The sequence below is a fragment of the Cetorhinus maximus genome, chromosome 28 (genome assembly GCF_964194155.1).
Source record: "Cetorhinus maximus chromosome 28, sCetMax3.hap1.1, whole genome shotgun sequence".
In the NCBI taxonomy this organism is placed as follows: Eukaryota; Metazoa; Chordata; class Chondrichthyes; order Lamniformes; family Cetorhinidae; genus Cetorhinus; species Cetorhinus maximus.
The window spans coordinates 1,132,136-1,159,138 of NC_135906.1; the positions used below are offsets into that span (position 1 = coordinate 1,132,136).

The 27,003-nt window shown below is 53.0% G+C and overlaps 1 non-coding gene and 2 pseudogenes across 1 annotated transcript; all 3 read right to left on the minus strand.

Annotated features, from left to right (window-relative positions):
- Positions 1-6,356: 6,356 nt before the first annotated feature.
- On the minus strand, positions 6,357-6,538 carry LOC144669042 (U2 spliceosomal RNA). The gene has a single exon (XR_013573588.1). It is a non-coding gene; the product is annotated as a U2 spliceosomal RNA (small nuclear RNA).
- Positions 6,539-15,481: 8,943 nt separating this feature from the next.
- On the minus strand, positions 15,482-15,660 carry LOC144669025 (U2 spliceosomal RNA; annotated as a pseudogene).
- Positions 15,661-19,016: 3,356 nt separating this feature from the next.
- LOC144669023 (U2 spliceosomal RNA) lies at positions 19,017-19,195 on the minus strand (annotated as a pseudogene).
- Positions 19,196-27,003: the final 7,808 nt, after the last annotated feature.

Consider the following 27,003-nt stretch of genomic DNA (forward strand, 5'->3'; position numbering starts at 1 on the left):
AGAACTGCTCGGGATGAACCTCGACAGCAACCACTGCATCTCTCTCCAGACTTCCTTTGCAAAGGCACAATCCACAAGGAGGTGGACAACGGTCTCTTCCCCACCACAGCCACCTCGAGGGCAACGTGCAGAGGGGGTGAGCTTCCTGGCGTGTTGGAAGGATCTGACGGGGAGGGCCTTTCTCACCACCAGCCAAGCTACGTCTTGGTGCTTGTTGGAAAGTTCTGGCGATGAGGCATTCTGCCAAATGACTTTGACAGTCTGCTCGGGGAACCATCCCACAGGGTCCACCCTCTCCTTATCCCTCAGGGCCTCTAGGACGTTACGTGCTGACCACTGCCTGATGGACTTGTGGTCAAAGGTGTTTTTCTGCATCAATTTTTCCACCAGGGACAGGTGGTACGGCACGGTCCAACTGCTTGGAGCGTTCCGCGGCAGCGTGGCCAGACCCATCCTTCGCAACACCGGGGACAGGTAGAACCTCAGCACGTAGTGACACTTGGTGTTTGCGTACTGAGGGTCTACGCACCGCTTGATGCAGCCGCACACAAAGGTGGCCATCAGTATGAGGGCGATGTTGGGCACGTTTTTTCCCCCTTTATCTAGAGGCTTGTACATCGCGTCCCTGCGGACACGATCCATTTTCGACCTCCAGATAAAGCGGAAGATGGCTCGAGTGATCGCCGTCGCGCAGGAGTCTGGAATGGGCCAGACCTGCGCCACGTACAGCAACAGCGAGAGTACCTCACACCTGATGACCAGGTTCTTACCCGCAATGGAGAGGGAGCGTCGCTCCCACATGCCCAGTTTCCTCTTCACCATAGCCACTCGCTCCTTCCAGTTTCTAACGCATGCCCCGGTCCCTCCGAACCATATCCCCAGCACCTTCAGGCCGTCAGCCCTGACAGTGAAGGGGACAAAGGATCGGTCAGCCCAGTTCCCAAAGAACATGGCCTCGCTCTTCCCACGATTTACCTTGGCTCCCGAGGCCAGTTCGAACTGGTCGCAGATGTGCATCAGTCTGCGCACCGACAGCGGATCCGAGCAGAAGACGGCGACGTCGTCCATGTACAGGGAGGCTTTTACCTGAGTGCCTCCACTGCCTGGGATCGTCACTCCTCTTATGCCCGGATCCTTCCTGATGGACTCGGCAAAGGGTTCTATGCAACACACGAAAAGGACAGGCGAGAGAGGACAGCCCTGCCTGACTCCAGATTTGATCGGAAAGCTATCTGTTTCCCACCCATTGATTGAGACTGCGCTACTGATGTTAGTGTAGAGCAGTTGGATCCAATTTCGAATTCCCTCCCCAAAGCCCATTTTGGAGAGCACATCCCCCATGTAGGTGTGCGATATTCTGTCAAAGGCCTTCTCCTGATCCAAGCTGATGAGGCAGGTATCCACACCCCTGTCCTGTACATAGGCAATCGTATCCCTGAGCAGCGCCAGGCTGTCAGAGATCTTCCTGCCTGGCACAGAGCAGGTCTGGTCAGGGTGAATCACCAATTCCAGAGCGGATTTGACCCGATTGGCGATGACCTTGGACAGAATCTTATAGTCCATATTCAACAGTGAAATGGGTCGCCAATTTCTAATTTCCTCCCTTTCCCCCTTGTGCTTGTAGATGAGGGTGATGATGCCTTTCCTCATGGATTCTGACATACTACCGGCCAGGAGCATACTCTCGTACACCCCTAGCAGGTCTGGGCCGATCAAGTCCCACAGAGCCGAATACAACTCCGCCGGCAAGCCGTCGCTTCCGGGGGTTTTAGTCTTCTCGAAGGACTCGAGGGCCTTAGTCAGTTCGTCAGGAGTTAGCGGTTTGTCCAGGCTCTCCCGCGTACTGTGGTCTAAGACCTCCGTGATAGAGGACAGGAAGGACTGGGAGGCCGTGCTGTCCGTGGGCTTCACGTCATACAGTCCGGCATAAAAGGATTTGCTGATCCTCAGAATGTCGGACCGTGATGACTTTACTGAGCCGTCTTCTTCCTTCAGGCTGCTGATCACAGAGCGCTCTCTGTGTACCTTTTGGAAGAAGAAACGTGAGCACGTCTCATCCTGCTCCACGGAGCGGACTCTGGAACGGAAGATGATCTTGGAGGCCTCCGAGGCAAAGTGCGAGGCTTGCTGGCCCTTCACCTCTTGGAGCTCCTCCTTGACATCGACCCCCATCGACTGCAGCCGCAGCAGATTCTGCATCTTTTTCTGGAGTCGGGACATTTCCCTCTGTTCCTTTCTAGCTTTCTGGGTGCCTTTGAGGATGAAAAACCTCTTGATGCTTCCCTTGATCGCTTCCCACCAGTGTGTCAGGGACTCAAAGAGGGGTTTCACGGTTCTCCAACCTTTGTAATCCCTCTTGAGCTCCTCAATGTTCTCTGGGGTCAGCAGTTGCACATTTAGCTTCCATGCCCCCCTGCCCACCCTCAGGTCCGTCTCCAAGTGGCAGTCCGCCAGTAGGAGGCAGTGGACAGAGAAGAACACCGGCTTGACCTCGGTGGATCTGACTGTGAATGCACGGGACACAAACAGGAAGTCTATCCTGGAACGAATGGACCCGTCTGGCCGCGACCAGGTGTATCTACGCTGCGCTCCGTCTGCAGGGTTGCTGAAGACGTCGTGCAGCTTGGCATCCTTAACTGTTTCCATCAGGGATCTGGACGTAGCGTCCAATCTGCTTCCGGCCCTGCCGGATCGTCCAGCCGCATCGATGATGCAGTTGAAGTCCCCGCCCAGAATGACCGGCCTGGAGGTCGCCAGCAGCAGTGGGAGCTGCTGAAAAACCTCCAGCCGCTCAGCCCCTTGTGCCGGGCCATACACGTTAATTAACCGGAGTGGAGCGTTCTTGTACATTACGTCTGCTACCAGGAGTCGCCCGCCCACCACCTCCTTGACCTCGGAGACGGTGAAGTTGCCTCCCCGCAGCAGAATACCCAGGCCGGAGGAACGAGAGTCGTTTCCGCCCGACCAGATCGATGGCCCGTGGGACCACCATCGTGACCATTGCCTGTAGGAGCTGAGGTGCGGTATCGCACACTCCTGCAGAAACAACAGGTCAGCTTTGACCTTGGCTAGGTAGTCCAAGGTCGCAACACATCGCGTAGTAGATTTAATGCTACGCACATTTATGGATACAATCTTTAAACCCATTTTAAAGCATTTATTCTCCTACCAAACCCACTGTCTCTGAGAGTCCCAGACCTTTAGTCTGCTCCTTCATACCCGTAGTGAGCTCAAATTCCTTCACTTTGGATGGGCTGAGGTAGATCTCCTTGGCCGTGTTCTGCTCCAGTGGCATCTGGAGGTTCTCGTAGAGAGCGGGTTTTGAGATGACCTTTGCTGGAGAAGCTTCTCCAAAACTCACCCCCTCTGGGGTGTTGCTGTTCCCGGCTTCCTGGAGCTGGGGTGCGATGATTGCCTCACTGCTCCCAGATTCCAGGGGCTGTGGTGCACTGGCCTCCTCAGGTTGCAGGCAAAGTTGGGGTGCGCTGGTCTCCTTGTTGTCTCCAATTTCCTGGAGCTCGGGTGTCTCGTCCTCCAACGCCCTGGAGCTTTGCCGCCTCTTCTGTCGGTGCCGCCCTGGCACTTCATCATCCGAAGAGCTGCTGCCCTTGTCGTCCGTGTCGGATGGGAGACGCCTCTTGCCGCTTCTCTGGGAAACGCCTTTGCTTCTTCTTCGCTCCCTCTTACTTTTCTTGTTCTTGTTCTTCACCGTCCGCCACTCCCCCTGCTGCTTTTCCACTGCTGCCTCCTCCTCCATTGATTCGCTGTCCTGAGGACTGGGAGGTTCAGGGGGTAGTGCTGTTGGTTGGCTCTCTGTTGCCTCAATCTCTTTCTCCACCTTGTCTCTCTCTGTGTCCTCCTTTGTCCCGTTGAGCTCCCTGGGGGCCTTGGTGGTTGGAGTGACACGAAACATTTCTTCTGCTTCCCCCTGGTCGGCTTTGGCTGCCTGTGCGTAAGTACGGCAGCGTTTGGGGCAGGTCCTGTAGAGGTGACCTGCCTCGCCACACAGGTTGCAGCACTTGGCCTGTTTGCAGTCTTTTGTCTGGTGCCCTTCCTGTTTGCAGATCTTGCAGAGGGAGGCGCTGCAGTTGGCCGCCACATGACCAGCCTTGCCGCATGAGCGACAATGCTTGGGTTGCCCAGCGTAGACCAGGTAGCCACGGTTTCCCCCGATAGCGAAACTGGAAGGAGGGTGGAAAATGGCTCACTTACCATCGGTCTTTAGCGTGACCTTAAACAGGCGTTTGCCTGTCCAGATCCCCAAGTCGTCTCGAATCTCGGTGCCGCTCCCCACCTTATCGAAGTACCTGGTGAGGAAGGTGACCACGTCGGCGACAGGGACGAAGGGGTTGTACACATGCACCATCACCACACGTTCCCGTTGCAACGGCAGAGAAAAGTGCGGCTCCGCCGTCAGGATTTTCATCTCCGGCAGGTCTCTCTTCTCCTCGAACACCCTCAGGAGCCGGACGCAGTCTGCCACCCGCTTGAACGTCACGTCAAAATAACCACCTTTGCGGGAGTCCTGCAGGGTGAAGATCTCCGGAGCTTGGAAGCCGCACGCCTTCAACAGGATCCTCCTGGTGAAGAAGCCCCGATCCATAGGTGATCCTCCTTCGCTGTGGTTCACCGTGACTCGGACGGTGATAGGTAACCCACGGTATGGATTTGGATTGCGATTGGTTTTCGCCCTTCCATCCCGACCTTGCCTTGGCAGGACCATGGTGTCGCCCCTGCAACACTTGATCTTAGCCAAAAGGCCGAGAAGCGATTCCATTTGCCTTCCTTGTTACCTGCTGTACCTGCATACTAGCTTTCAGCGATTCGTGCGCGAGGACACCCAGATCCCTCTGTGCTGAAGCATTTCTGAAGTTTCTCTCCATTTGAATAATAAGTCGCCTTTTTATTCTTCTGACCAAAATGGATAACCGCACACTTATTAAACTTATTTAACTTAGTTAAACTCCATCTGCCAAATTTTGGCCCATTCACCTAACCTGTCCATATCCATTTGTAAATTTCTTATTTCTTCATTGCAACTTACTTTCCCACCTATTTTGGTGTCATCTGCAAATTTAGCTATAGTACCTTCTACTCCTGAATCCAAGTAAATAGTTGGGGCCCGAGGACCGAACCCTGTGGCACCCCACTAGTTACAGCTTGGCATCCACAAAAGACCCATTTATCTTGACTCTCTGCTTTCTGTTGGTTAGCCAATCCTCTATCCAAGCTAATATATTACCCTTAGCTGCGTGTGATCTTATCTTGTGTATTAATCTTTTGTGCGGCACCTTATCAAATGCCTTCTGGAAGTCCAGACATACTACATCTACAGGATCCCCGTTATCCACTTTGCTTGTCACATCTTCAAAGAACTCTAGCAAATTAGTCAAACACGATTTACTCTTCGTAAAGCCATGCCGACTCTGAGGGATTGCATTTTGACTTGCATTTTAGGAAGGTAGTGGAGGCATTGGAGAGAGTGCAGAAGAGGTTTACGAGTTTGGTTCCAGGGGCGAGGAAGTTGAGTTATGAAGTAAGATTGGAGAAGTTGGGACTGTATTCCTTGGGGAAAAGAAGTCCGAGAGGAGACTTGATAGAGGTATTGAAAATCATGAGGGGTCTGGAGAGAGTAGATAGGGAAAAACTGTTTGCACCGGGGCAAGGATCGAGAAGGAGAGGGCACAGGTTTAAAGTAACTGGCAAAAGAAGCAAAAGCGATAGGAGCAGCGAGCGGTCAGGGTCTGGAATGCACCGCCTGATAGCGCGGCGGAGGCAGGTTCAATTGAAGAGGGAATGAGATGATTATTTGAAAAGAAAGCATGTGCCGGGTTACGTGGAGAAGGCAGGAGAAAGGCACGAGGTGAAATGTTCACCGGGAGAGCTGGTGCAGGCACGACGGGCGGAATGGGCTCCTTGTGCAATGTAAGGATTGTGTGAATGTGGATGTAGAGGTTTCGGAGTAGCTGTGTAAAGTGTGTGAGCTTTGAGGTGTGAGTTTTGTTTGTTGCTGTGTCAGCAGCAGCAGCGGCAGCGGCAGCAGAGAGCTGGTTTAAAATGTTGTGAGGCGAAAGGTGCAGCTGAGAGAGTGTTTGAGAGGTGTATTTGCAAGTGAAAGCTGTTTTTGTATAAGTGAGGTAGAGTGTTTGTGAGATGAGAGTGCTGTCTGTGAGTGTTGGGTGAGCGTGCGTGTTTTTTGTGTGTAGCTGCTGCGGGTGAGTGAGTGAGTGAGAGAGAGAGAGAGAGAGAGAGAGAAAGAAAGAAAGTTGGATTTTGGAACATGTACATGTTGAGAAGTAAAGAAAGCAGATGTTTGTAAGAAAACTATTTTTAGCATTGAAAATCCCCTGGAAAGGGGAGGGTGCACCGTTCCCAGAGATACTGCAATACCGGGTCGATGCGTGGAGTGGACGGAGCAAGCCCCTATTCCATCTCCCTGCTCCAAAAATCAATTTAATATATGGTCCCCAGATAAGGGACGTATCAGATATTAAACTGATAAGAACAGATTTTTTTTTTTTTTTTTTTGTAAAAATATACTTTATTCATAAAATATCTTCAATCACATTCCAAACCATTTCAAAAACAACATTACAAGGGTACAATCCAGGTTAAACATTTACAAAATGTATCAGCAGGTGCATCAGTACAAACAATATTACAGTCATTTACAGCCTTTCATTTTGATCTGTACAGCCCGAGGGGCTCTAAACAGTTCCCAGTCTCTCGGTGCGCTGTGGTAGAAAGGTCTTAGACAGCGACCCTTCCCCATTGCGCCTTTGCGGCAGCTGCCCCAAGCTTTAGTGCGTCCCTCAGCACGTAGTCCTGGACTTTGGATTGTGCCAGTCCGCAACAATCGGTCGGGGACAACTCTTTGTGCTGGAAGACCAACAAGTTTCGGGCAGACCAAAGCGCCTCTTTCACCGAGTTGATGATCCTCCAGCTGCAGTCGATGTTTGTCTCGGTGTGTGTCCCTGGGAACAGCCCGTAGAGCACAGAGTCCTGTGTCACAGAACTGCTCGGGATGAACCTCGACAGCAACCACTGCATCTCTCTCCAGACTTTCTTTGCAAAGGCACAATCCACAAGGAGGTGAACAACGGTCTCTTCCCCACCACAGCCACCTCGAGGGCAACGTGCAGAGGGGGTGAGCCTCCTGGCGTGTAGGAAGGATCTGACGGGGAGGGCCTTTCTCACCACCAGCCAAGCTACGTCTTGGTGCTTGTTGGAAAGTTCTGGCGATGAGGCATTCTGCCAAATGACTTTGACAGTCTGCTCGGGGAACCATCCCACCGAGTCCACCCTCTCCTTTTCCCTCAGGGCCTCTAGGACGTTACGTGCTGACCACTGCCTGATGGACTTGTGGTCAAAGGTGTTTTTCTGCATCAATTTTTCCACCAGGGACAGGTGGTACGGCACGGTCCAACTACTTGGAGCGTTCCGCGGCAGCGTGGCCAGACCCATCCTTCGCAACAGGTAGAACCTCAGCACGTAGTGACACTTGGTGTTTGCGTACTGAGGGTCTATGCACCGCTTGATGCAGCCGCACACAAAGGTGGCCATCAGTATGAGGGCGATGTTGGGCACGTTTTTTCCCCCTTTATCTAGAGGCTTGTACATCGCGTCCCTGCGGACACGATCCATTTTCGACCTCCAGATAAAGCGGAAGATGGCTCGAGTGATCGCCATCGCGCAGGAGTCTGGAATGGGCCAGACCTGCGCCACGTACAGCAACAGCGAGAGTACCTCACACCTGATGACCAGGTTCTTACCCGCAATGGAGAGGGAGCGTCGCTCCCACATGCCCAGTTTCCTTTTCACCATAGCCACTCGATCCATCCAGTTTCTAACGCATGCCCCGGTCCCTCCGAACCATATCCCCAGCACCTTCAGGCCGTCAGCCCTGACAGTGAAGGGGACAAAGGATCGGTCAGCCCAGTTCCCAAAGAACATGGCCTCGCTCTTCCCACGATTTACCTTGGCTCCCGAGGCCAGTTCGAACTGGTCGCAGATGTGCATCAGTCTGCGCACCGACAGCGGATCCGAGCAGAAGACGGCGACGTCGTCCATGTACAGGGAGGCTTTTACCTGAGTGCCTCCACTGCCTGGGATCGTCACTCCTCTTATGCCCGGATCCTTCCTGATGGACTCGGCAAAGGGTTCTATGCAGCACACGAAAAGGACAGGCGAGAGAGGGCAGCCCTGCCTGACTCCAGATTTGATCGGAAAGCTATCTGTTTCCCACCCATTGATTGAGACTGCGCTACTGATGTTAGTGTAGAGCAGTTGGATCCAATTTCGATTTCCCTCCCCAAAGCCCATTTTGAAGAGCACATCCCCCATGTAGGTGTGCGATATTCTGTACAGATTTTTTTTTTTTTTTTTGTAAAAATATACTTTATTCATAAAATATCTTCAATCACATTCAAAACCATTTCAAAAACAACATTACAAGGGTACAATCCAGGTTAAACTTTTACAAAATGTATCACCAGGTGCATCAGTACAAACAATATTACAGTCATTTACAGCCTTTCATTTTGATCTGTACAGCCCGAGGGGCTCTAAACAGTTCCCAGTCTCTCGGTGCGCTGTGGTAGAAAGGTCTTAGACAGCGACCCTTCCCCATTGCGCCTTTGCGGCAGCTGCCCCAAGCTTTAGTGCGTCACTCAGCACGTAGTCCTGGACTTTGGATTGTGCCGGTCCGCAACAATCGGTCGGGGACAACTCTTTGTGCTGGAAGACAAACAAGTTTCGGGCAGACCAAAGCGCCTCTTTCACTGAGTTGATGATCCTCCAGCTGCAGTTGATGTTTGTCTCGGTGTGTGTCCCTGGGAACAGCCCGTAGAGCACAGAGTCCTGTGTCACAGATCTGCTCGGGATGAACCTCGACAGCAACCACTGCATCTCTCTCCAGACTTTCTTTGCAAAGGCACAATCCACAAGGAGGTGAACAACGGTCTCTTCCCCACCACAGCCACCTCGAGGGCAACGTGCAGAGGGGGTGAGACTCCTGGCGTGTAGGAAGGATCTGACGGGGAGGGCCTTTCTCACCACCAGCCAAGCTACGTCTTGGTGCTTGTTGGAAAGTTCTGGCGATGAGGCGTTCTGCCAAATGACTTTGACAGTCTGCTCGGGGAACCATCCCACATGGTCCACCCTCTCCTTATCCCTCAGGGCCTCTAGGACGTTACGTGCTGACCACTGCCTGATGGACTTGTGGTCAAAGGTGTTTTTCTGCATCAATTTTTCCACCAGGGACAGGTGGTACGGCACGGTCCAACTACTTGGAGCGTTCCGCGGCAGCGTGGCCAGACCCATCCTTCGCAACACCGGGGACAGGTAGAACCTCAGCACGTAGTGACACTTGGTGTTTGCGTACTGAGGGTCTACGCACCGCTTGATGCAGCCGCACACAAAGGTGGCCATCAGTATGAGGGCGATGTTGGGCACGTTTTTCCCCCCTTTATCTAGAGGCTTGTACATCGCGTCCCTGCGGACACGATCCATTTTCGACCTCCAGATAAAGCGGAAGATGGCTCGAGTGATCGCCGTCGCGCAGGAGTCTGGAATGGGCCAGACCTGCGCCACGTACAGCAACAGCGAGAGTACCTCACACCTGATGACCAGGTTCTTACCCGCAATGGAGAGGGAGCGTCGCTCCCACATGCCCAGTTTCCTCTTCACCATAGCCACTCGCTCCTTCCAGTTTCTAACGCATGCCCCGGTCCCTCCGAACCATATCCCCAGCACCTTCAGGCCGTCAGCCCTGACAGTGAAGGGGACAAAGGATCGGTCAGCCCAGTTCCCAAAGAACATGGCCTCGCTCTTCCCACGATTTACCTTGGCTCCCGAGGCCAGTTCGAACTGGTCGCAGATGTGCATCAGTCTGCGCACCGACAGCGGATCCGAGCAGAAGACGGCGACGTCGTCCATGTACAGGGAGGCTTTTACCTGAGTGCCTCCACTGCCTGGGATCGTCACTCCTCTTATGCCCGGATCCTTCCTGATGGACTCGGCAAAGGGTCCTATGCAACACACGAAAAGGACAGGCGAGAGAGGACAGCCCTGCCTGACTCCAGATTTAATCGGAAAGCTATCTGTTTCCCACCCATTGATTGAGACTGCGCTACTGATGTTAGTGTAGAGCAGTTGGATCCAATTTCGATTTCCCTCCCCAAAGCCCATTTTGGAGAGCACATCCCCCATGTAGGTGTGCGATATTCTGTACAGATTTTTTTTTTTTTTTTTGTAAAAATATACTTTATTCATAAAATATCTTCAATCACATTCAAAACCATTTCAAAAACAACATTACAAGGGTACAATCCAGGTTAAACTTTTACAAAATGTATCACCAGGTGCATCAGTACAAACAATATTACAGTCATTTACAGCCTTTCATTTTGATCTGTACAGCCCGAGGGGCTCTAAACAGTTCCCAGTCTCTCGGTGCGCTGTGGTAGAAAGGTCTTAGACAGCGACCCTTCCCCATTGCGCCTTTGCGGCAGCTGCCCCAAGCTTTAGTGCGTCCCTCAGCACGTAGTCCTGGACTTTGGATTGTGCCAGTCCGCAACAATCGGTCGGGGACAACTCTTTGTGCTGGAAGACCAACAAGTTTCGGGCAGACCAAAGCGCCTCTTTCACCGAGTTGATGATCCTCCAGCTGCAGTTGATGTTTGTCTCGGTGTGTGTCCCTGGGAACAGCCCGTAGAGCACAGAGTCCTGTGTCACAGATCTGCTCGGGATGAACCTCGACAGCAACCACTGCATCTCTCTCCAGACTTTCTTTGCAAAGGCACAATCCACAAGGAGGTGAACAACGGTCTCTTCCCCACCACAGCCACCTCGAGGGCAACGTGCAGAGGGGGTGAGCTTCATGGCGTGTAGGAAGGATCTGACGGGGAGGGCCTTTCTCACCACCAGCCAAGCTACGTCTTGGTGCTTGTTGGAAAGTTCTGGCGATGAGGCGTTCTGCCAAATGACTTTGACAGTCTGCTCGGGGAACCATCCCACATGGTCCACCCTCTCCTTATCCCTCAGGGCCTCTAGGACGTTACGTGCTGACCACTGCCTGATGGACTTGTGGTCAAAGGTGTTTTTCTGCATCAATTTTTCCACCAGGGACAGGTGGTACGGCACGGTCCAACTACTTGGAGCGTTCCGCGGCAGCGTGGCCAGACCCATCCTTCGCAACACCGGGGACAGGTAGAACCTCAGCACGTAGTGACACTTGGTGTTTGCGTACTGAGGGTCTACGCACCGCTTGATGCAGCCGCACACAAAGGTGGCCATCAGTATGAGGGCGATGTTGGGCACGTTTTTTCCCCCTTTATCTAGAGGCTTGTACATCGCGTCCCTGCGGACACGATCCATTTTCGACCTCCAGATAAAGCGGAAGATGGCTCGAGTGATCGCCGTCGCGCAGGAGTCTGGAATGGGCCAGACCTGCGCCACGTACAGCAACAGCGAGAGTACCTCACACCTGATGACCAGGTTCTTACCCGCAATGGAGAGGGAGCGTCGCTCCCACATGCCCAGTTTCCTCTTCACCATAGCCACTCGCTCCTTCCAGTTTCTAACGCATGCCCCGGTCCCTCCGAACCATATCCCCAGCACCTTCAGGCCGTCAGCCCTGACAGTGAAGGGGACAAAGGATCGGTCAGCCCAGTTCCCAAAGAACATGGCCTCGCTCTTCCCACGATTTACCTTGGCTCCCGAGGCCAGTTCGAACTGGTCGCAGATGTGCATCAGTCTGCGCACCGACAGCGGATCCGAGCAGAAGACGGCGACGTCGTCCATGTACAGGGAGGCTTTTACCTGAGTGCCTCCACTGCCTGGGATCGTCACTCCTCTTATGCCCGGATCCTTCCTGATGGACTCGGCAAAGGGTTCTATGCAACACACGAAAAGGACAGGCGAGAGAGGACAGCCCTGCCTGACTCCAGATTTAATCGGAAAGCTATCTGTTTCCCACCCATTGATTGAGACTGCGCTACTGATGTTAGTGTAGAGCAGTTGGATCCAATTTCGATTTCCCTCCCCAAAGCCCATTTTGGAGAGCACATCCCCCATGTAGGTGTGCGATATTCTGTACAGATTTTTTTTTTTTTTTTTGTAAAAATATACTTTATTCATAAAATATCTTCAATCACATTCAAAACCATTTCAAAAACAACATTACAAGGGTACAATCCAGGTTAAACTTTTACAAAATGTATCACCAGGTGCATCAGTACAAACAATATTACAGTCATTTACAGCCTTTCATTTTGATCTGTACAGCCCGAGGGGCTCTAAACAGTTCCCAGTCTCTCGGTGCGCTGTGGTAGAAAGGTCTTAGACAGCGACCCTTCCCCATTGCGCCTTTGCGGCAGCTGCCCCAAGCTTTAGTGCGTCCCTCAGCACGTAGTCCTGGACTTTGGATTGTGCCAGTCCGCAACAATCGGTCGGGGACAACTCTTTGTGCTGGAAGACCAACAAGTTTCGGGCAGACCAAAGCGCCTCTTTCACCGAGTTGATGATCCTCCAGCTGCAGTTGATGTTTGTCTCGGTGTGTGTCCCTGGGAACAGCCCGTAGAGCACAGAGTCCTGTGTCACAGATCTGCTCGGGATGAACCTCGACAGCAACCACTGCATCTCTCTCCAGACTTTCTTTGCAAAGGCACAATCCACAAGGAGGTGAACAACGGTCTCTTCCCCACCACAGCCACCTCGAGGGCAACGTGCAGAGGGGGTGAGCTTCATGGCGTGTAGGAAGGATCTGACGGGGAGGGCCTTTCTCACCACCAGCCAAGCTACGTCTTGGTGCTTGTTGGAAAGTTCTGGCGATGAGGCGTTCTGCCAAATGACTTTGACAGTCTGCTCGGGGAACCATCCCACATGGTCCACCCTCTCCTTATCCCTCAGGGCCTCTAGGACGTTACGTGCTGACCACTGCCTGATGGACTTGTGGTCAAAGGTGTTTTTCTGCATCAATTTTTCCACCAGGGACAGGTGGTACGGCACGGTCCAACTACTTGGAGCGTTCCGCGGCAGCGTGGCCAGACCCATCCTTCGCAACACCGGGGACAGGTAGAACCTCAGCACGTAGTGACACTTGGTGTTTGCGTACTGAGGGTCTACGCACCGCTTGATGCAGCCGCACACAAAGGTGGCCATCAGTATGAGGGCGATGTTGGGCACGTTTTTTCCCCCTTTATCTAGAGGCTTGTACATCGCGTCCCTGCGGACACGATCCATTTTCGACCTCCAGATAAAGCGGAAGATGGCTCGAGTGATCGCCGTCGCGCAGGAGTCTGGAATGGGCCAGACCTGCGCCACGTACAGCAACAGCGAGAGTACCTCACACCTGATGACCAGGTTCTTACCCGCAATGGAGAGGGAGCGTCGCTCCCACATGCCCAGTTTCCTCTTCACCATAGCCACTCGCTCCTTCCAGTTTCTAACGCATGCCCCGGTCCCTCCGAACCATATCCCCAGCACCTTCAGGCCGTCAGCCCTGACAGTGAAGGGGACAAAGGATCGGTCAGCCCAGTTCCCAAAGAACATGGCCTCGCTCTTCCCACGATTTACCTTGGCTCCCGAGGCCAGTTCGAACTGGTCGCAGATGTGCATCAGTCTGCGCACCGACAGCGGATCCGAGCAGAAGACGGCGACGTCGTCCATGTACAGGGAGGCTTTTACCTGAGTGCCTCCACTGCCTGGGATCGTCACTCCTCTTATGCCCGGATCCTTCCTGATGGACTCGGCAAAGGGTTCTATGCAACACACGAAAAGGACAGGCGAGAGAGGACAGCCCTGCCTGACTCCAGATTTAATCGGAAAGCTATCTGTTTCCCACCCATTGATTGAGACTGCGCTACTGATGTTAGTGTAGAGCAGTTGGATCCAATTTCGAATTCCCTCCCCAAACCCCATTTTGGAGAGCACATCCCCCATGTAGGTGTGCGATATTCTGTCAAAGGCCTTCTCCTGATCCAAGCTGATGAGGCAGGTATCCACCCCCCTGTCCTGTACATAGGCAATCGTATCCCTGAGCAGCGCCAGGCTGTCAGAGATCTTCCTGCCTGGCACAGAGCAGGTCTGGTCAGGGTGAATCACCAATTCCAGAGCGGATTTGACCCGGTTGGCGATGACCTTGGACAGAATCTTATAGTCCACATTCAACAGTGAAATGGGTCGCCAATTTCTAATTTCCTCCCTTTCCCCCTTGTGCTTGTAGATGAGGGTGATGATGCCTTTCCTCATGGATTCTGACATACTACCGGCCAGGAGCGTACTCTCGTACACTCCTAGCAGGTCTGGGCCGATCAAGTCCCACAGAGCCGAATACAACTCCGTCGGCAAGCCGTCGCTTCCGGGGGTTTTACTCTTCTCGAAGGACTCGAGGGCCTTAGTCAGTTCGTCAGGAGTTAGCGGTTTGTCCAGGCTCTCCCGCGTACTGTGGTCTAAGACCTCCGTGATAGAGGACAGGAAGGACTGGGAGGCCGTGCTGTCCGTGGGCTTCACGTCATACAATCCGGCATAAAAGGATTTGCTGATCCTCAGAATGTCGGACCGTGATGACTTTACTGAGCCGTCTTCTTCCTTCAGGCTGCTGATCACAGAGCGCTCTCTGTGTACCTTTTGGAAGAAGAAACGTGAGCACGTCTCATCCTGCTCCACGGAGCGGACTCTGGAACGGAAGATGATCTTGGAGGCCTCCGAGGCAAAGTGCGAGGCTTGCTGGCCCTTCACCTCTTGGAGCTCCTCCTTGACATCGACCCCCATCGACTGCAGCCGCAGCAGATTCTGCATCTTTTTCTGGAGTCGGGACATTTCCCTCTGTTCCTTTCTAGCTTTCTGGGTGCCTTTGCGGATGAAAAACCTCTTGATGCTTCCCTTGATCACTTCCCACCAGTGTGTCAGGGACTCAAAGAGGGGTTTCACGGTTCTCCAACCTTTGTAATCCCTCTTGAGCTCCTCAATGTTCTCTGGGGTCAGCAGTTGCACATTTAGCTTCCATGCCCCCCTGCCCACCCTCAGGTCCTTCTCCAAGTGGCAGTCCGCCAGTAGGAGGCAGTGGTCAGAGAAGAACACCGGCTTGACCTCGGTGGATCTGACTGTGAATGCACGGGACACAAACAGGAAGTCTATCCTGGAACGAATGGACCCGTCTGGCCGCGACCAGGTGTATCTACGCTGCGCTCCGTCTGCAGGGTTGCTGAAGACGTCGTGCAGCTTGGCATCCTTAACTGTTTCCATCAGGGATCTGGACGTAGCGTCCAATCTGCTGCCGGCCCTGCCGGCGAGTGTTGGGTGAGAGTGCGTGTTTTTTGTGTGTAGCTGCTGCGGGTGAGTGAGTGAGTGAGAGAGAGAGAGAGAGAGAGAGAGAGAGAAAGAAAGAAAGTTGGATTTTGGAACATGTACATGTTGAGAAGTAAAGAAAGCAGATGTTTGTAAGAAAACTATTTTTAGCATTGAAAATCCCCTGGAAAGGGGAGGGTGCACCGTTCCCAGAGATACTGCAATACCGGGTCGATGCGTGGAGTGGACGGAGCAAGCCCCTATTCCATCTCCCTGCTCCAAAAATCAATTTAATATATGGTCCCCAGATAAGGGACGTATCAGATATTAAACTGATAAGAACAGATTTTTTTTTTTTTTTTGTAAAAATATACTTTATTCATAAATTATCTTCAATCACATTCCAAACCATTTCAAAAACAACATTACAAGGGTACAATGCAGGTTAAACTTTTACAAAATGTATCACCAGGTGCATCAGTACAAACAATATTACAATCATTTACAGCCTTTCATGTTGATCTGTACAGCCCGAGGGGCTCTAAACAGTTCCCAGTCTCTCGGTGCGCTGTGGTAGAAAGGTCTTAGACAGCGACCCTTCCCCATTGCGCCTTTGCGGCAGCTGCCCCAAGCTTTAGTGCGTCCCTCAGCACGTAGTCCTGGACTTTGGATTGTGCCAGTCCGCAACAGTCGGTCGGGGACAACTCTTTGTGCTGGAAGACCAACAAGTTTCGGGCAGACCAAAGAGCCTCTTTCACCGAGTTGATGATCCTCCAGCTGCAGTCGATGTTTGTCTCGGTGTGTGTCCCTGGGAACAGCCCGTAGAGCACAGAGTCCTGTGTCACAGAACTGCTCGGGATGAACCTCGACAGCAACCACTGCATCTCTCTCCAGACTTTCTTTGCAAAGGCACAATCCACAAGGAGGTGGACAACGGTCTCTTCCCCACCACAGCCACCTCGAGGGCAACGTGCAGAGGGGGTGAGACTCCTGGCGTGTAGGAAGGATCTGACGGGGAGGGCCTTTCTCACCACCAGCCAAGCTACGTCTTGGTGCTTGTTGGAAAGTTCTGGCGATGAGGCGTTCTGCCAAATGACTTTGACAGTCTGCTCGGGGAACCATCCCACAGGGTCCACCCTCTCCTTATCCCTCAGGGCCTCTAGGACGTTACGTGCTGACCACTGCCTGATGGACTTGTGGTCAAAGGTGTTTTTCTGCATCAATTTTTTCACCAGGGACAGGTGGTACGGCGCGGTCCAACTACTTGGAGCGTTCCGCGGCAGCGTGGCCAGACCCATCCTTCGCAACACCGGGGACAGGTAGAACCTCAGCACGTAGTGACACTTGGTGTTTGCGTACTGAGGGTCTACGCACCGCTTGATGCAGCCGCACACAAAGGTGGCCATCAGTATGAGGGCGATGTTGGGCACGTTTTTTCCCCCTTTATCTAGAGGCTTGTACATCGCGTCCCTGCGGACCCGATCCATTTTCGACCTCCAGATAAAGCGGAAGATGGCTCGAGTGATCGCCGTCGCGCAGGAGTCTGGAATGGGCCAGACCTGCGCCACGTACAGCAACAGCGAGAGTACCTCACACCTGATGACCAGGTTCTTACCCGCAATGGAGAGGGAGCGTCGCTCCCACATGCCCAGTTTCCTCTTCACCATAGCCACTCGCTCCTTCCAGTTTCTAACGCATGCCCCGGTCCCTCCGAACCATATCCCCAGCACCTTCAGGCCGTCAGCCCTGACAGTGAAGGGGACAAAGGATCGGTCAGCCCAGTTCCCAAAGAACATGGCCTCGCTCTTCCCACGATTTACCTTGGCTCCCGAGGCCAGTTCGAACTGGTCGCAGATGTGCATCAGTCTGCGCACCGACAGCGGATCCGAGCAGAAGACGGCGACGTCGTCCATGTACAGGGAGGCTTTTACCTGAGTGCCTCCACTGCCTGGGATCGTCACTCCTCTTATGCCCGGATCCTTCCTGATGGACTCGGCAAAGGGTTCTATGCAACACACGAAAAGGACAGGCGAGAGAGGACAGCCCTGCCTGACTCCAGATTTAATCGGAAAGCTATCCGTTTCCCACCCATTGATTGAGACTGCGCTACTGATGTTAGTGTAGAGCAGTTGGATCCAATTTCGAATTCCCTCCCCAAAGCCCATTTTGGAGAGCACATCCCCCATGTAGGTGTGCGATATTCTGTCAAAGGCCTTCTCCTGATCCAAGCTGATGAGGCAGGTATCCACACCCCTGTCCTGTACATAGGCAAACGTATCCCTGAGCAGTGCCAGGCTGTCAGAGATCTTCCTGCCTGGCACAGAGCAGGTCTGGTCAGGGTGAATCACCAATTCCAGAGCGGATTTGACCCGGTTGGCGATGACCTTGGACAGAATCTTATAGTCCACATTCAACAGTGAAATGGGTCGCCAATTTCTAATTTCCTCCCTTTCCCCCTTGTGCTTGTAGATGAGGATGATGATGCCTTTCCTCATGGATTCTGACATACTACCGGTCAGGAGCATACTCTCGTACACTCCTAGCAGGTCTGGCCCAATCAAGTCCCACAGAGCCGAATACAACTCCGCCGGCAAGCCGTCGCTTCCGGGGGTTTTACTCTTCTCGAAGGACTCGAGGGCCTTAGTCAGTTCGTCAGGAGTTAGCGGTTTGTCCAGGCTCTCCCGCGTACTGTGGTCTAAGACCTCCGTGATAGAGGACAGGAAGGACTGGGAGGCCGTGCTGTCCGTGGGCTTCACGTCATACAGTCCGGCATAAAAGGATTTGCTGATCCTCAGAATGTCGGACCGTGATGACTTTACTGAGCCGTCTTCTTCCTTCAGGCTGCTGATCACAGAGCGCTCTCTGTGTACCTTTTGGAAGAAGAAACGTGAGCACGTCTCATCCTGCTCCACGGAGCGGACTCTGGAACGGAAGATGATCTTGGAGGCCTCCGAGGCAAAGTGCGAGGCTTGCTGGCCCTTCACCTCTTGGAGCTCCTCCTTGACATCGACCCCCATCGACTGCAGCCGCAGCAGATTCTGCATCTTTTTCTGGAGTCGGGACATTTCCCTCTGTTCCTTTCTAGCTTTCTGGGTGCCTTTGAGGATGAAGAACCTCTTGATGCTTCCCTTGATCACTTCCCACCAGTGTGTCAGGGACTCAAAGAGGGGTTTCACGGTTCTCCAACCTTTGTAATCCCTCTTGAGCTCCTCAATGTTCTCTGGGGTCAGCAGTTGCACATTTAGCTTCCATGCCCCCCTGCCCACCCTCAGGTCTTCCTCCAAGTGGCAGTCCGCCAGTAGGAGGCAGTGGTCAGAGAAGAACACCGGCTTGACCTCGGTGGATCTGACTGTGAATGCACGGGACACAAACAGGAAGTCTATCCTGGAACGAATGGACCCGTCTGGCCGCGACCAGGTGTATCTACGCTGCGCTCCGTCTGCAGGGTTGCTGAAGACGTCGTGCAGCTTGGCATCCTTAACTGTTTCCATCAGGGATCTGGACGTAGCGTCCAATCTGCTGCCGGCCCTGCCGGCGAGTGTTGGGTGAGAGTGCGTGTTTTTTGTGTGTAGCTGCTGCGGGTGAGTGAGTGAGTGAGAGAGAGAGAGAGAGAGAGAGAGAGAGAGAAAGAAAGAAAGTTGGATTTTGGAACATGTACATGTTGAGAAGTAAAGAAAGCAGATGTTTGTAAGAAAACTATTTTTAGCATTGAAAATCCCCTGGAAAGGGGAGGGTGCACCGTTCCCAGAGATACTGCAATACCGGGTCGATGCGTGGAGTGGACGGAGCAAGCCCCTATTCCATCTCCCTGCTCCAAAAATCAATTTAATATATGGTCCCCAGATAAGGGACGTATCAGATATTAAACTGATAAGAACAGATTTTTTTTTTTTTTTTGTAAAAATATACTTTATTCATAAAATATCTTCAATCACATTCAAAACCATTTCAAACACAACATTACAAGGGTACAATCCAGGTTAAACTTTTACAAAATGTATCACCAGGTGCATCAGTACAAACAATATTACAATCATTTACAGCCTTTCATTTTGATCTGTACAGCCCGAGGGGCTCTAAACAGTTCCCAGTCTCTCGGTGCGCTGTGGTAGAAAGGTCTTAGACAGCGACCCTTCCCCATTGCGCCTTTGCGGCAGCTGCCCCAAGCTTTAGTGCGTCCCTCAGCACGTAGTCCTGGACTTTGGATTGTGCCAGTCCGCAACAATCGGTCGGGGACAACTCTTTGTGCTGGAAGACCAACAAGTTTCGGGCAGACCAAAGCGCCTCTTTCACCGAGTTGATGATCCTCCAGCTGCAGTCGATGTTTGTCTCGGTGTGTGTCCCTGGGAACAGCCCGTAGAGCACAGAGTCCTGTGTCACTGAACTGCTCGGGATGAACCTCGACAGCAACCACTGCATCTCTCTCCAGACTTTCTTTGCAAAGGCACAATCCACAAGGAGGTGGACAACGGTCTCTTCCCCACCACAGCCACCTCGAGGGCAACGTGCAGAGGGGGTGAGCTTCCTGGCGTGTAGGAAGGATCTGACGGGGAGGGCCTTTCTCACCACCAGCCAAGCTACGTCTTGGTGCTTGTTGGAAAGTTCTGGCGATGAGGCATTCTGCCAAATGACTTTGACAGTCTGCTCGGGGAACCATCCCACAGGGTCCACCCTCTCCTTATCCCTCAGGGCCTCTAGGACGTTACGTGCTGACCACTGCCTGATGGACTTGTGGTCAAAGGTGTTTTTCTGCATCAATTTTTCCACCAGGGACAGGTGGTACGGCACGGTCCAACTACTTGGAGCGTTCCGCGGCAGCGTGGCCAGACCCATCCTTCGCAACACCGGGGACAGGTAGAACCTCAGCACGTAGTGACACTTGGTGTTTGCGTACTGAGGGTCTACGCACCGCTTGATGCAGCCGCACACAAAGGTGGCCATCAGTATGAGGGCGATGTTGGGCGCGTTTTTTCCCCCTTTATCGAGAGGCTTGTACATCGCGTCCCTGCGGACACGATCCATTTTCGACCTCCAGATAAAGCGGAAGATGGCTCGAGTTATCGCCGTCGCGCAGGAGTCTGGAATGGGCCAGACCTGCGCCACGTACAGCAACAGCGAGAGTACCTCACACCTGATGACCAGGTTCTTACCCGCAATGGAGAGGGAGCGTCGCTCCCACATGCCCAGTTTCCTTTTCACCATAGCCACTCGCTCCTTCCAGTTTCTAACGCATGCCCCGGTCCCTCCGAACCATATCCCCAGCACCTTCAGGCCGTCAGCCCTGACAGTGAAGGGGACAAAGGATCGGTCAGCCCAGTTCCCAAAGAACATGGCCTCGCTCTTCCCACGATTTACCTTGGCTCCCGAGGCCAGTTCGAACTGGTCGCAGATGTGCATCAGTCTGCGCACCGACAGCGGATCCAAGCAGAAGACGGCGACGTCGTCCATGTACAGGGAGGCTTTTACCTGAGTGCCTCCACTGCCTGGGATCGTCACTCCTCTTATGCCCGGATCCTTCCTGATGGACTCGGCAAAGGGTTCTATGCAACACACGAAAAGAACAGGCGAGAGAGGACAGCCCTGCCTGACTCCAGATTTAATCGGAAAGCTATCTGTTTCCCACCCGTTGATTGAGACTGCGCTACTGATGTTAGTGTAGAGCAGTTGGATCCAATTTCGAATTCCCTCCCCAAACCCCATTTTGGAGAGCACATCCACCATGTAGGTGTGCGATATTCTGTCAAAGGCCTTCTCCTGATCCAAGCTGATGAGGCAGGTATCCACACCCCTGTCCTGTACATAGGCAATCGTATCCCTGAGCAGCGCCAGGCTGTCAGAGATCTTCCTGCCTGGCACAGAGCAGGTCTGGTCAGGGTGAATCACCAATTCCAGAGCGGATTTGACCCGGTTGGCGATGACCTTGGACAGAATCTTATAGTCCACATTCAACAGTGAAATGGGTCGCCAATTTCTAATTTCCTCCCTTCCCCCCTTGTGCTTGTAGATGAGGGTGATGATGCCTTTCCTCATGGATTCTGACATACTGCAGGCCAGGAGCATACTCTCGTACACTCCTAGCAGGTCTGGGCCGATCAAGTCCCACAGAGCCGAATACAACTCCGCCGGCAAGCCGTCGCTTCCGGGAGTTTTACTCTTCTCCAAGGACTCGAGGGCCTTAGTCAGTTCATCAGGAGTTAGCGGTTTGTCCAGGCTCTCCCGCGTACTGTCGTCTAAGACCTCCGTGGTAGAGGACAGGAAGGACTGGGAGGCCGTGCTGTCCGTGGGCTTCACGTCATACAATCCGGCATAAAAGGATTTGCTGATCCACAAAATGTCCGACCGTGATGACTTTACTGAGCCGTCTTCTTCCTTCAGGCTGCTGATCACAGAGCTCTCTCTGTGTACCTTTTGGAAGAAGAAACGTGAGCACGTCTCATCCTGCTCCACGGAGCGGACTCTGGAACGGAAGATGATCTTGGAGGCCTCCGAGGCAAAGAGCGAGGCTTGCTGGCTCTTCACCTCTTGGAGTTCCTCCTTGACACTGACCCCCATCGACTGCAGCCGGAGCAGATTCTGCATCTTTTTCTGGAGTCGGGACATTTCCCTCTGTTCCTTTCTAGCTTTCTGGGTGTCTTTGAGGATGAAAAACCTCTTGATGTTTCCCTTGATCGCTTCCCACCAGTGTGTCAGGGACTCAAAGAGGGGTTTCACGGTTCTCCAACCTTTGTAATCCCTCTTGAGTTCCTTAATGTTCTCTGGGGTCAGCAGTTGCACGTGTAGCTTCCATGCCCCACTGCCCACCCTCAGGTCTTCCTCTAAGTGGCACTCAGCCAGTAGGAGGCAGTGGTCAGAGAAGAACACTGGCTTAACGTTGGTGGATCTGACTGCGAGTGCTCGGGACACAAACAGGAAGTCTATCCTGGAACGGATGGACCCCTCTGGCCGCGACCAGGTGTATCTACGCTGCGCTCCGTCTGCAGGGTTGCTGAAGACGTCGTGCAGCTTGGCATCCTTTACTGTTTCCATCAGGGATCTGGACGTAGCGTCCAATGTGCTGTTGGCCCTGCCGGATCGTCCAGCCGCATCGATGATGCAGTTGAAGTCACCGCCCAGAATGACCGGCCTGGAGGTCGCCAGCAGCAATGGGAGCTGCTGAAAAACCGCCAGCCGCTTGCCCTTTTGTGCCGGGGGGTACATGTTAATTAACCGGAGTGGAGCATTCTTGTACATTGCGTCTGCTACCAGGAGGCGCCCGCCCACCACCTCCTTAACCTCGGAGACGGCGAAGTTGCCTCCCTGCAGCAGAATACCCAGGCCGGAGGAACGAGAGTCGTTTCCTCCCGACCAGATCGATGGCCCGTGGGACCACCATCGTGACCGTTGCCTGTAGGAGCTGAGGTGCGGTATCGCACACTCCTGCAGAAACAACAGGTCAGCTTTGACCTTGGCAAGGTAGTCCAAGGTCGCAGCACATCGTGTAGTAGATTTAATGCTACGCACATTTATGGATACAATCTTTACACCCATTTTAAAGCATTTAGTCTCTTACCAAACCTGTTGTCTCCGAGAGTCCCAGAACTTTGGTCTGCTCCTGCATACCCATGGTGTTCACAAATTGCCTCACTTTGGATGGGCTGAGGAAACTGTCCTGAACCTCCCCATTGGAGATGTTCTGCTCAGGTGGCATCTGGGGATTCGTGTAGAGGACGGGATTTGAAATGTCCTCTGTTGGAGAAGCTTCCCCAATCCTCTCCCCCTCTTTGGCGTCGCTGCTCCCGGCTTCCCGGAGCTGGGGTGCGCTGAGCGCTTCACTGCTCCCAGATTGCTGGGGCTGGGGTGAGCTGGCCTCTTCGGGTTGTAGGCAAAGTCGGGGTGCGCTGGTCTCCTCATTGTCTCCAATGTTCTGGAGCTCGGGTGTCTCGTCTTCCAAATCCCTAGAGCTTTTGCGCTTCTTCTGTAGGTGCCGCCCCGGCACATCTTCGTCCGAAGAGCAGCTGCCCTTTTCATCCGTGTCGGATGGGAGACGCCTCTTGCCTCTTGTCTGGGAAGTGGCTTGGTCCCTTCTTAGCCCCTTCTTCCTTTTGGCTCTCTTCACCAGCTGCCACTCCCCCTACTGATTTTCCGCTGCTGCATCCTCCTCCATTGATTCGCTCTCCTGAGGAGTGCGAGGTTCAGGGGCAGTGCTGTTGATTGGCTATCTGCTGCCTCAATCTTTTCCTCCACCTTGTCTCTCTCTGTGTCCTCCTTTGTCCCGTTGTTCTCACTGGGGGCCATGTTGCTTGGAGTGTTGCAAGTGTCTTTGGTAGTAGTGACACGAAGCATTTCTTCTGCTTCCCCCTCATTGGCTTTGGCTGCCCGTGCATAAGTGAGACAGCGTTTGGGGCAGGTCCTGTAGAGTTGACCTGCCTCGCCACACAGGTTACAGTACTTAGTCTGTTTGCAGTCCTTTGTCCGGTGCCCTTCCTGTTTGCAGTTCTTGCAGAGGGCGGCGCTGCAGTTGGCCGCCACATGACCAGACTTGCCGCATGAGCGACAAAGTTTGGGTTGCCCAGCGTAGACAAGGAAGCCACGGCTTGGAAGATGGCTCCCTTACCGTCGGTCTTGACCGTGACCTTAACCTGGCGTTTGCATGTCCAAATCCCGAAGGCGTCTCTAACCTCGGTGCAGCTCCCAACCTTGTCGACGTACCTGGCGAGGAAGGTGAGCACGTCGGCGACAGGGACGTAGGGGTTGTAGAGATGCACCGTCACCACACGGTCCCGTTGCAACGGCAGAGCAAAGAGCGGCTCCACCGTCAGGATCTTCATCTCCGGCTGGTCTCTCTTCTCCTCGAACACCTTCAGGAACTTGACGCAAGCTGCCCCTCGCTTGAAAGTCACGTCGAAATATCCAGCGCTGGGGAAGTCTCGCAGGGAGTAGATCTCCTCCGCTTCAAATCCACACGCCTTCAACAGGATCCACTTGATGATGAAGGCCCGATCCATGGGTGCTCCTCCTTCGCTGTCCTTCACCGTCACCCGAACGGTGTTACGTACCGCATCATATGGGGCTCGGCTGGTTATAACCATCGCTTAACGACCTTGTCCTGGGAGAACGGCTTTTTTTGGAAAAATTTACTTTATTCGTAAAATATCTGGAAGAACATTCCAAACCATTTCAAAATCACCATCAGAAAAGTACAATCAGATTCAACTTTTACACATGGATCACAAGGTGCATCGATACAATCAATGAATATTACAATCATTTGCAGACATACATTTTGCGCTGTACAGCCCGAGGGGCTCTAAACAGTTCCCAGTCTCTCGCTGCACTGTGGCAGAAAGGTCTTAGACAGCGACCCTTCTCCATTGCGCCTTTGCGGCGGCTGCCTCAAGCTTTAGTGCGTCCCTCATCACGTAGTCCTGGACTTTGGAATGTGCCAGTCTGCAACACTCGGTCGGGGACAACTCTTTGCACTGGAAGACCAACAAGTTTCGGGCAGGCCAAAGAGCGTCTTTCACCGAGTTGATGATCCTCCAGCTGCAATTGATGTTTGTCTCGGTGTGTGTCCCTGGGAACAGCCCGTAGAGCACAGAGTCCTGTGTCACAGAACTGCTCGGGACGAACCTCGACAGAAACCACTGCATCTCTCTCCGGACTTTCTTTGCAAAGGCACAATCTACAAGGAGGTGAACAACGGTCTCGTCCCTACCACAGCCACCTCGAGGGCAACGTGCCGAGGGGGTGAGACTCCTGGCGTGTAGGAAGGATCTGACGGGGAGGGCCTTTCTCACCACCAGCCAAGCTACGTTTTGGTGCTTGTTGGAAAGTTCTGGCGATGAGGCATTCTGCCAAATGGCTTTGACAGTCTGCTCGGGGAACCATCCCACAGGATCCACCCTCTCCTTTTCCCGCAGGGCCTCTAAGACGTTACGTGCCGACAACTGCCTGGTGGACTTGTGGTCAGAGGTGTTTCTCTGCATAAATTTTTCCACCAGGGACAGGTGGTACGGCACGGTCCAACTACTTGGAGCGTTCCGCGGCAGCGTGGCCAGACCCATCCTTCGCAACACCGGGGACAGGTAGAACCTCAGCACGTAGTGACACTTGGTGTTTGCGTACTGAGGGTCTACGCACCGCTTGATGCAGCCGCACACAAAGGTGGCCATCAGTATGAGGGCAATGTTGGGCATGTTTTTCCCCCCTTTATCTAGAGGCTTGTACATCGCGTGCCTGCGGACACGATCCACTTTCGACCTCCAGATAAAGCGGAAGATGGCTCGAGTGATCGCCATCGCGCAGGAGTCTGGAATGGGCCAGACGTGCGCCACGTACAGCAACAGCGAGAGTGCCTCACACCTGATGACCAGGTTCTTACCCGCAATGGAGAGGGAGCATCGCTCCCACATGCCCAGTTTCCTCTTCACCATAGCCACTCGCTCCTTCCAGTTTCTAACGCATGCCCCGGTCCCTCCGAACCATATCCCCAGCACCTTCAGGCCATCAGCCCTGACGGTGAAGGGGACAAAGGATCGGTCAGCCCAGTTCCCGAAGAACATGGCCTTGTCTGAACATATCAACGGACAGGCCTCCTGGGGAGCAGATTGAAAGACCTCCCAACATGCCAGGGGTGGAGTCTGCAAACTGCTCGTTCAGGGTATACCTGGCTAGGAACCCAATCCGAAGACCGCCTCCAGAGTGCGGAGCTAGTCCCCACTCTGGCTTAATGTGTGTGTGTTCCCTCTGTCTCAATCTGCTTTATAACTTTTTGACTTGTTTGTATTTGAATGTTGCTGAGTTGCAACTGAGAGTGAATCATTGGCTCTTGTGCTATTTTGTTTGAAAATGATCTTTGCTTTCTGTTTTAATGAAATTAATTTTCTCCCCCACCCCTCAAGGAATTTTTATTTTGAAACTTGCAATCTGAAGATCCAGATCGGGACAAGGACTCTTCCTCTTCAGGAGCTTCCTCCAGAGGGGACGGACTGAGACCTTCTCCAAGGCTGCGCCCCATGGGCCCACGTGAGTTTGTGTCGGTTTCTTACCCTGAGATTTCATTTCCTCTCCGGGACCCTGGTTTTCGGTGGCTCCGGTTAACCAGTTCCTGTTGGACTGCGGGCCTGGAGTTTCAAAAAGATAATCCTGGGGTTAAAGTAGCCCGGCCTTGCAATCTAAAACTTACATGTTAGCCTCTGGTGCGTGAGGAACAGGAGCCCCACAAGAGGAAATGAAAAGTCCTAATGTGAAGCTGCCTAAAATCTTGTTATAATTCAGGGATAATGCGTGTATTTTGGGCTGTGCGATCATTCTGACGGTTAAACGGGATTGCCGGTGGTCATTTTACTGAGGGTTTAGATTTCTATCTGCCTTTCTCCAGTTTTCTTTCTGTTTATTTCTTCGCTTTGCGCTATTTAAGTCTTCAAGGAATAATCACAGGTGAATTGATGGACCCACAGCAGGGGAAGTGAGCTGCAGAAGGGGCAGGGAAAGACTTTACACATGGGGAGAGGGGGCAGGAGTTTCAGAAGGTAGGAGTGACAGAGGCGGCTGATCAAGGGGGAGGGAGGCTGCTGTTCGTTTCGGAGGGGGGTAATTAGAATGAACATGGGGACAGGGTGCTTGTTCATGTTTGAAGTAGTGAGGGGTCGCTGCTACATGTTTTAAATGGTGAATGCATATGAGTTAATAGCTGACTGATATGAGTTTGTATTTACACAAAAGTCCAGAGAGGTA